We start from the raw sequence: 11,469 nt of genomic DNA on the forward strand, positions 1-11,469 counted from the left end.
AAACCAAATCCAATCTATAGATTGCTTTTCTTTCTTTTAAGTTGCAGGTATCAATTTATTTCTAAAGGCTTTACACCTACTCTTCTATCTCTCAGTTCCCTTTTGAGTACATATAATATTTTAGAATCGAAAATAAAACTCGGATTCCGGGATAATTTCGCATTCAAATTAGAGAATGAATTAAGAATATTTTTTTTTAAATATAATCATAACAGACATTACAGATTTACACTACGCTGACAACTTTAAACTATGCATATACTGAAAGCAGTAACCAACGTAATCTTTCATGCAGAAGTGGATATGGAAACTCAAAGTCTAAATATTTTTTTTATGTGAAAAGTGTGGTTATAGACGTCTGCGACGTCTTGGATACTACCTCCGCCTTTATCTCGAAAGTTCTATTCCCACTTACAAGTCAGAGTTATCTATCTTTGCTCATTGTGACTACGTAAATAGAGAAAATGAATTTATTGACGGAACCTTAAATCTCCAAAATGCAGAATCCGATTGAATAAATAATATGTTTAGTATTTTTGTAGAATAATTTGTATATACATCGCTGTAATGTATACTGCGTACAATATTATTTTCTTCAAAATGCTTAGTTGACACAGAACGGATATTTTTTTCAAGATATAAATTTGTAAATCAAAAACTTTCAATATACAGACTAACACTACACAGCCAAATTTAAACTAATATGCATATAGTGAATTAAGTAACATGCAAAAGAGAGAATATTGAATGTGTAAATATGTTGATCTGGAGAGCGTATATATGTCTCCAATGTCATCAATACTATTTCCGCCTTTATCTCGAAAGTTCTATTCTCATTCACAGGTCAGAGTTATCTTTCTTTGCCCACCTTATACATACTACGTAAATAGAGAAAATTTCGGTACCGAAAATATACAAAATGCGGAATCTGAATTAAAAACAAATTATATATTTAGTATTTGTAGAAAAATGTCTGTTTTACCTAAGAATATCTTGAAAAAATATCCAAAAACAAAAAAATCAAAAATTGACCAAAAACAAATTCACTTCCGGTTCGGACAGGAAGTACTGGAAACACACGAAAACAACTTCAAAACAAATAGAATATCATGATCTAATACTCCTGTAAATTTCATATCTTCACCTCAAACCTTTTCCGAGAAAACTGCCGGACAAAAGTCCATTTTAAAATTCGAAAATCGACCAGAACTTCGGACCGGAAGTGAATTTTTCAAAAAACGGAATTTTATGTAAACTTCATATATCAACCTACTTACATGAGAAAAATTGTGAAAATCTATCCAGCCATCTCTGAGTAATCGCGCTCACAAAATTTGGGAGGAATAATAATAATAATAATAATAATAAAAAGAAACAATACAAACACTATAAGTCTTCCGTTGTGAACGGAAGACTTAATAATAATAATAAGAAACAGAGTAAAAACAATATGTTCCCCAACTTCGTTTGGGGAACATAATAAGAATAAGAAACAGAGCAATAACTATAAGGTCTTCCGTGAAGACGGAAGACCTTAATAAGAAACAGTAGAATCACTATAAGGTCTTCCGTGAAGACGGAAGACCTTAATTATGATATTGGAGTTTATATCACAATGAATCATTGCAAGAACATGATTTTCTTCACTTTTCCACATGGAACAAAAATGCAGGATTTGACGTTTAAAATGATATATAGTTTGTAAAAGAAGTATGATAGGTAGGAAAAATAATCAGATTTAAAAATGTAACATGTATTGTGAAACACCCTGTTAAAGAAGATTTTTTTTTTGTAGATTTTCCATACGTATTTCAATGTCAGTTAACAACGGTTATTTCCATTCTCATGTCGATACGATATATCCCGGTGATTTTAAAATAAAGGATACCACATAGCCTGACATATCTGTTTCATATTTAGATACGTTAATGGTAATCTAACAACCAAGCTTTATGACTAACGAGATGACTTTCACTTTTCAGTCGTCAACTTCTCTTACTTATACAGCAATATACCTTAGTCCTCTATCGAATCATTTGAGATATATAAACCCCATATGCAGATGATGAAGGTATATTGCTAAATAAGTAAGGGAAATTGACGATCGAAAAGCTTAATTCAATCTCGTTTGTCATATAGATTAGTATCGTTGTTAGATTACCAGTTTAGTCTTTCTCAAGGAGGATGGGTTAAAAATAGATAACTTAAGTTTTTCATCGGAATATGTAGGAGAAATCTTTTTAAATCTTCTTATCAAGAAGAATAATGTTACGATATTCATTTATATGGAAGTACAATAAGCTAGAGTGTTGATTCTAGTTTGTTTAAGTCATGTCCCCCGGGGAAAGAGTCGGGCCGCAATGGATAAACAAGATTTTATATAGGCATATATAGGAAGAATCTGTAAGAAAATTAGCAAAACCATGCTTGGACATATTTTTATAGAAATACCCGCAAGTAATACAGATTCATGTTTGTTCCAGTTATGACAATTCGTGGTAGGTTTGAGTAACAATAGATTATCAAAGTTTTACATTGAAGTATGTATATAGGGAAAATAATTTAAAATAATCCTTTCATGGCAATTAATGTTATGATTAGTCATATCTATAAGGAAGCATTCTCGTTCAAGTTTGTTGAAATTATGACCCCCAAGTGAAGGATTGAGTAGCACTGGAATTATACATAAGCATAAATAGAATTTTTTTTTAAATCTTCCTCTCCAGAACAGCAGTGCTATGATTGGACATATTAATATTGAATTATTGGCAGGTAGTGTTGACAAATCATGACCTCAGGTTAGAACCACAATAGTAAAAAAAACCTACATCCCGTGTGTAGATTTAACTGTAAGTTTTTTTTAGCTCACCTGAGCCGAAGGCTTAAGTGACCTTTTCTGATCAAAATTTGTCCGTCGTCCGTCTGTCGTCGTTGTCGTTGTTAACTTTTCACATTTTCATCTTCTTCTCAAGAACCACTGCGCCAATTTAAAACCAAACTTGCCACAAAGTATCCTTATGTGAAGGGGATTCGAGTTTGTTCAGATGAAGGGCCACGCCCTTTTCAAAGGGGAGATAACTATGAATTACAGAAAAATAAATGGCATTTTTTAAAAATCTTCTCAAGAACCACTGGGCCAGGAAAGATGAAACTCTTGTGGAATCATCCTCAGGTAGTGTAGATTCAAGTTTGTTCAAATCATGACCCCCAGGGGTAGGGTGGGGCCAAAGTGGCCGATCAAAGTTTAACCAAGGTATATATAGGAAAAATCTTTAAAATTTTCTTCTCAAGAACCACTGGGCCAGGAAAAATGAAACTTATGTGGAATCATCCTCAGGTAGTGTAGATTCAAGTTTGTTCAAATCTTGACCCCCGGGGTTAGGGTGGGGCCAAAATGACCGATCAAATTTTAACATAGGAATATATAGGAAAAATCTTTAAAAATCTTCTTCTCTAGAACCACTGGGCCAGGAAAGATGAAACTCATGTGGAATCATCCTCAGGTAGAATAGATTCAAATTTGTTCAAATCATGACCCCCAGGGGGTAGGGTGGGGCCAAAATGGCCGATAAAAGTTTAACATAGGAATAGATAGGGAAACCTTTTAAAATCTTCTTTTCAAGTACTTCAAAGCCATGCTTAGTGATATTTATAGGGAATCATCCTCAGGTAGTGTAGATTCAAGTTTGTTCAAATCATGACCCATGGGGGTTTAAAATTCAGGCCCCCTTCCCCCCCCTCGCCCTCAGTAAACTTTTAGTTCTGATCTGATCTGTGCTTTTTCCTCACCAATTGCTCAGGTGAGCGATGTGGCCCCTGGGCCTCTTGTTTTATTTATTCCCTCTTCCTTTAGGGTAACATATTACTCACTTAAGCTTTTCTTTTAAAAGAGCTTCCGTACATTGTCCTCGTGTAAAAGTAAGCCGTCAACTGTAAAAGTCAGCGCTTCTCATAAAAGTCCATTGATGAGATAAAAGATTGTCCATTTTGATTCAATGTATACATTGTATTGAGAACTCCACTGGCCCTTCAAAAGCAGTAACTAGTTGTAATTTTATTTTCTCTTATAGGTTTTTTTAAGAAAGAAGAAAAAGCAAAACAGAAAAAAGGTAGAGTGTAATATTCATACAATTTTGCTGGAGTACAACGTCTTTTTAGCTCACCTGAGCCGAAGGCTCAAATTTGTTTGTTGTCTGTCGTCGTTGTAGTCGTTGTTGTTGGCGTTGTTGTGGTAAACTTTTCACATTTTCATCTTCTCCTCAAGAACCACTGGGCCAATTTCAACCAAACTTCCCACAAACTATCCCTAGGTAAAGGGCATTCAATTTTGTTCAAATGAAGGGCCATGCCCTCTTCTAAGGGGAGATAATTATGAATTAATGAAAAAATAATGGCATCTTTTAAAATCCTTCTTCTCAAGAACCACTGGGCCAGGAAAGATGAAACTCGTGTGGAAGCATCCTCAGGTAGTGTAGATTCAAGTTTGTACAAATCATGACCCCCGGGGGTAGGTTGGGGCCACAATGGCCGATCAAAGTTTTACATAGGAATATATAGAAAAAATCTTTAAAAATCTTCTTTTCAAGAACCACAGGGCCAGGAAAGGTGAAACTCATGTGGAATCATCCTCGGGTAGTGTAGATTGAAGTTTGTTCAAATCATGACCCCCGGGGGTAGGGTGGGGCCATAATAGCCGATCAAAGTTTTACATAGGAGTATATAGGGAAAATCTTTAAAATCTTTTTCTCAAGATCCACTGGGCCAGGAAAGATGAAACTCATGTGGAAGCATCCTCAGGTAGTGTAGATTCAAATTTGTTCAAAACATGACCCCCTGGGGTAGGGTGGGGCAATCAAAGTTTTACATAGGAATATATAGGAAAAATCTTTAAAAATCTTCTTCTTAAGAACTATGAGTAGGCTCATTGGGGGCCGCCAGAGAAACCAAAAATTTTACTGATCCATTAACCTAATAGTCCGCCGAAATATAGCTGAAAAATTGCTGACTCGGCGTTAAACAATATACAATCAATCAATCTTAAGAACCACTGGGCCAGGGAAGATGAAACTCATGTGGAAGCATCCTCAGGTATTGTAGATTCAAGTTTGTTCAAATCATGACCCCCGAAGGTAGGGTGGGAGCAAAATGGCCAATCAAAGTTTTACATAGGAATATATAGGAAAAATCTTTAAAAATCTTCTTCTCAAAAACCTCTAGGCCAGGAAAAATGAAACTCGTGTGAATCATCCTCAAGGTAGTGTAGATTCAAGTTTGTTCAAGTCATGACCCCAGGGGGTAGGATGGAGCCAAAATGGATGATCAAAGTTTTACATAGGACTAGATAAGGAAATCTTTAAAAATCGTCTTCTCGAGTACTTTGAAGCCATGATTACTTTTATTTATATGGAATCATTCTCAGGTAGTGTAGATTCTAGTTTGTTCAAATTATAACCCCCCAGGAATAGGGTGGGGTCAAACTTGGGGGATCCAAGTTTTACACTTAAATATATATTTAAAATTTTTTTTTTCAAGAATAGCAAAGCCATGATTAGTGATACTAGTATTTATATTGAAGCATTTTCGGGTAGTGTAGAATTTGTACAAATCCTGATTTAAATTTATTCAAATCATGGCCCTTTGGGGTAGGGAGGGAAACAATGGGGAATCAAATTCAAATTTTTATGAAGTTATATATAGGAGGGAAATGTTTTTAAAAAATCTTTTTTTCAAGAACAGCAAAGTAATATGCTGTATTAATTTGAAGGCATTCTCAAGTTGTATTAAATTCAAAAAAAAATAAGAAAAAATGTTTTAAAACGGCTTGTATGATAAGCCAGAGGATGTATTTTATATTTGAATATGACTACAGTAAAACGGGGTCATTACTAAATCCCAGGGAGAGAACATTTTACTTTGTTATAAACGTAATTCGATTCGGTATATCAGTTAAGTTCCCAGTCTATTTTAAAGCTCTGAGGAATGAAAATCTCTACTCTGTAAGCCTCAATTCATTTTTAGCGTGTTTGCTATAAGCGTGCTTTACTGTATGTAATATTCATTTATTAGATTAAGGTATAAGGGTGAGCCTTAAGGTTATTTCGTAATTGACCTGAATTCATACTATGTTGAAACGTCCATCTTTTGATCGATAAGATCTCTGTTTAATAAATCTTGACAATTGTTGCATTTTAAAACTAATTTTGAAAACCTTTGAACCATGGTAAAGTTTTTGAAATTTTACAGCTATTTATTTTCAAATGGATTTGCATAATTAGGTTACTGTAAAGCCTAGAATCATGAAAGAAACATAATCAGTTTCACCTTGGAAACTCAAGCATTCTCATGCAAAAGGAAAGTCATGAAATGCCCTACTTTTGTGATTTTTGTTATTTAATTTATTATTCCAAAAATATATATGGATAGTTTTCGATGGAGCCAAAGGCTCAAGTGAGCTTTTCTGTCCGTTGTCTGTCGTTGTCGTCGTTGTTGTCATCGTTGTAAACTTTTCATATTTTTTTCTTCTTCTCAAGAACCACTGGGCCAATTTCAACCAAACTTGCTACAAAGTATCCTTGGGTAAAGGGGATTAAAGTTTGCTCAAATGAAGGGCCACGCCCTTTTCCAAGGGGAGATACTATAAGTAATTATGAATTAGAGAATTACTATAAGTAATTATGAATTAATGGCATTTTTAGCTCTTCTGAGCCAATGGCTCAAAGAGCTAATGCTATGGCCATTTGTGTGGTGTGCGGTGTGCGTTAACTTTTTGGAAAATGGGCCACAACTCAAGAACCCCTTGGCCAATCAGTGTCAAATTTGTAACAGGGTATCCTTGGCCCAAGAGCTAGCCTTTATACTAAAAGTAGGGTTGGGACCCTTAAACAAGGGGAGATAATCAGGAAAACAAAACCAAAAATACTGGTTGCTAAAACATCTTCCTCTCCAGAATCACCTGGCAGATTTTCACCAAACTTACATACAAGGATCAGGATATGTTGAAGATTAAAAATTCTTCAAGGCATGACCCTGGGGCAAAGAGCGTAGTCTCAAGGTCATTTCAAACTTGACTTAAATTTACAATTATTAAAAACTTGTATATTTTGCTTACTATAAGGACTAGGATCATCAAATCTTGTAAGTTGATGCATCTTAGGACTTTACATCATGTTAACTCAAAAGTAGGTCACGGTGACCTACTTTTTAAATTTTGGGGGTATTTGTTTTTAAATTGATTTGAAGGCATATTTTGGACACTTTAAGCCTTTATCACTTTAAAACTTTATCAGTTGATGCATCTCGGGTCCTTGAACAACGTCAACTTAAAAGTAGGTCACCGTGACCTACTTTTTGAACTTTATGACCAATTCTTTGAAAAACATTTAATCCAATTATTTCAGACACTAAGAGGTTTAGAATCATCAAATCTTGTAAGTTGATGCATCTTGCGACCTTAAAACATATTTATGAAAAAGTAGGTCACTGCAACCTCCTTTTTGAATTTTGCAGGGCATTTGTTTTGCAAGGATTTTCATTAAATTAATTTTTTCAAAACCCTTGGTAATGCATGCTATATTTTTATATACGAACTTCTAATGCCAAATAATCTTAAATAAAAAAATCTCTTGAAACAAGATGTGTTTGTGAAACACTAGGTCACCGTCAAGGTCACAATGTCATTGACCTTTGTGTCATTTGAATGATCTTAATTAGTGAAGTACGCATACTAAATATGAAGTCTCTATCTCCAATGGTTCAAAAGTTATGACGAAGGTTCGAAAAAGCTATTTTTAGCATATAGGTCACAATCAATGTCACATGATCATTGACCTTGATGTCATTTGAAAGAACTTAATTAGAGAAGTATGCATACCTAATATAATTTCTCTATCTCTCATGGTTCAAAAGTTATGAGGAAGATTAAAGTTGACAACAGACAGACAGACAAACAGACAGGACAAAAATAGTATACGCTTCGGATCAGTAGTAAAGGTAAGTTGCGTATGTCCTTAAGATATCCTGTGTTTTCTAGCTTCAAATCTTGCATTTATATGTACGACTTGACAGTATTAAAATATGGGTCCCTTGATAGACTCACTTTGGTAAGTATTACTTTGTATTTTGTGTATAGTCATATTATTGAGCGTATCTTGAGACAGTCTGCTTGAATGAAAAGTGGCATCTCAGACACTGAGTAATTGAAATAATTTAATGAACTACGCAGTTCAATTCCCGTAAATTCACGCGTATCATAATGAAAATAATATTGCAACCGTGGGAATGCTCAGATGTGATGCATAATGCATGTAATTGTGAGGTATACTCTGGTTTAGAAAATTATTGAAACTTTAAGTATGCGTGATATATTTCTGCCAAGAATAAGAGAAACTGCCAAATTACATATACTTGTAATGCCCCCCCCCCCTCACTAAATAGACCCTCAAGATGAAATCAACCTTTACTCCTCTTAAAAAGTGAAAGATTTTCGATGAAGTTCCTGCTGCGAGGGGATGCTACGCATAGCGGTGCTCCTGCTTTTTTTCATTCCTTATACTATTGTCAATAATTTACTTCACAAAACTGCCATGACATAATTTGATTCCTCTACACAAATATGACGATATCGAAGTATTGCTGACTAATGCAAAATTGCCCGAATTTCTAAACGATCCCTACTAAAACAGTATTTCAATGAACACAGAAGTGGTCAGTTTGTCAAAGCATTTAAAAAGCGCAGAAAGATCGACAAACCATCTCTTAGTACATAAAACATCCTTAAACTTTTCAAAGCACAACATAATGTACATTACCAAAAAGGTCTTTGAAAGTTCTTGTGTGTTATTAAGATTGGTGTATCTAAATTGTTGTAAAAAGCTGTATATGATTTATTTACAGCTAAGAAGATAAAACAGAATAAAGAAGTTACAGATGGTAAGAATTAAAGACGAGAAAATGATATATAAAACCTGAGATTTCAATCTTTGCACTTCACTGATTTAAATTATGACAACGTCTTACATACATACAACCTCTATCCCACTATCCCAGTTGTTCTTTGTTTAACAATATTATATTCATCAGCCATAAGCAATGCTGATATTTTTAAATGATCATCTTCAGTTATCTTTATTTGATTTACATTTACGCATAGCTTGATTTTAAGCATCGTAGCAAACCTCTGCCAAAGTGTACAATTCTCTCCCTTTCTGGCCGTGATTGAATAAAAAGAGTATAACGTGCAACGCGGCCGAGCTTGGTGTTTGTGATATGGCTTGTATCACCCGGCGTTACACTTATGTTCGTTAACCAAGTTTGACAACCACTAACTGTGGTCAACGGGTGTCTCCCGCAAATGAATTACTTCGGTCCTGCCACTTCACTAGTACTGCTGCATCTTGGCACTTCCCCCACTTCCAATTGTGGTATGCCACCTCTCTCTACAACCAAGTGACTGCCTTATTCAGGTCGTACGTGCCTTGGTGTACTGTGAAACACTTAGCCGTTTATCCCCTGCATCCGTCTGCCTTATTCAGGTCTTACGACCGTATGCAAGAGATGAAGCAAACTAATGTTTATCCACTCCGTCACCAGAGAGGTCCACTGAGTTCCTGTAATACAGCATGTATTACCTCAGCGCAGTCCCAGTACATAGGCAGTTTCATATTACTTGTATGATCTGAGAATTAATATATTTTTAGTGTTTAAGAATTTATATAAAAACGTAGGTCTAACGTTTATACGAAAGTTAACAACAACCAATTTCTGTTTCAAGAGAATATTGCGTATTCCTTTAAAATATTGACCAGTGCGAGGAAAGCATAGTGGGATTATTAACTTTGACACGACCTTTCAGTAACCAATCTCTCTGAACGAAATATGTTAGTTAACTGATGATGTTAATGATTTCAATTGCGATGGAAACAAATATTGTCATTGGCTGAACATTACGACACAACAAACAGGCATATATATTCAAGATTACTACAACTTATGTTATCAAGGCAGCAACGCATAGGAGATAGCTATAAGTGGAACTCCGAACCGTGGCTTGAGACAATAGATTTTAACTTGATGCAATTCTCTGACATAATGTATACATGAAATATTCATGCTTGAATGGTTTTTTTTTTATCATTCTCAAGTTTATGAAAATCCTGAGGAAATAGTCATGACACAGAACGTGGATAACGTGTACTCCAACACAGCGGAAAGTAATGGGACGAAACGTGACAAAAATGGTTATAAGGTAATTTTTATTCTATTTTATTTTGTAAGCATATTTCAAAAGTTTTTCTTGCCATATTTATGTTGTCTCATTGGAAGATATGATAGCGCTTCTTGTACATTCATATGACTTCATGTACTTACTCCTTATGCCAAAATCATCGCTATACATGTATAAATCTGTATTTGATCTACAACTATGCAATATTTTTTCTAGTAAATAATGTAACAATTCCTTAAAATGCGCCATAAACTAATATCGATCTCGAAATAGATTTTTTAAATAACTTTTAAAACCATTGAGGAATGTGTAAAATTACTTAAGCTTTAGAATATAATATATTTGTAATAGGGGCTTTATTCATTTAAGGATGAAAGGTTTGTACATGTACTAGATTCTCCATTGCAAAAATACACTACGACCAAAATAGTATTGATCAGTAACTGTACTAAACAGTTTGCATCACAAGTTACATTCTTTAACACATTCTGATTTGTTATACTTTAAAAAAAAATTATAAATTTATACTTTAACAACTTTAACATTTCCGATGCTTTACAGAAAATCATGTTTACCGCTGAGTAAGATATTGAACCGCTTAAATCACTCAACGGGCGGTTCAACTACATCTGATTTGCATTTGTTGGTGTTTGGCACAAGATTAACATCATTTTACATCAAGGAAGCCAGCATAAGATACATGAAAGTCAAAAATAAAGAAACTTTCAATTTTCATTTACTGTGTTCTCCTGCAACGTGCATTTTTTCGAACCCTCGTACCAAACTGTTCAAACGGCATCATGCAAACTGTTTGTTCTTGGATCCGACAAAACGTATACATGTATTTAATAGGGTCCGTATATCTGTGTATACTTATATAGTTGGCAATTATTAAACAACCTTAAGAGCATGTTCGATGGTCGAAAATTTGAATTAACAAAAACAGAAAAATGTTTAACGCCCCATTGGAGAATTTTTCACTATTTTAGAGACATAACCATATACAGATTAAGGGCTTCCATTTTAAGCTCACCTCAACGAAGTTAGGGAAGCTTGTGTGATACCGTCGGCGTCCTAGGTTAAGGTTAAGTTTTTGGGGCAAATTATTTTAGTACTTCTATGACCTATATTGATTAGAAATGCATGGAAGATGCTTTGTAGCAGTCAAAGATTCAGATGCTGCAATTTCAGCAAAGGAATGACAAGGTTAATGTTTTTTTGGAGCAGGTTAACATTTTTGGTGCGGA

Source organism: Saccostrea cucullata, unplaced genomic scaffold (assembly GCF_032062105.1).
Source record: "Saccostrea cucullata isolate Sc308-1 unplaced genomic scaffold, CSIRO_AGI_Scuc_v1 ctg563, whole genome shotgun sequence".
NCBI classification, from domain to species: Eukaryota; Metazoa; Mollusca; class Bivalvia; order Ostreida; family Ostreidae; genus Saccostrea; species Saccostrea cuccullata.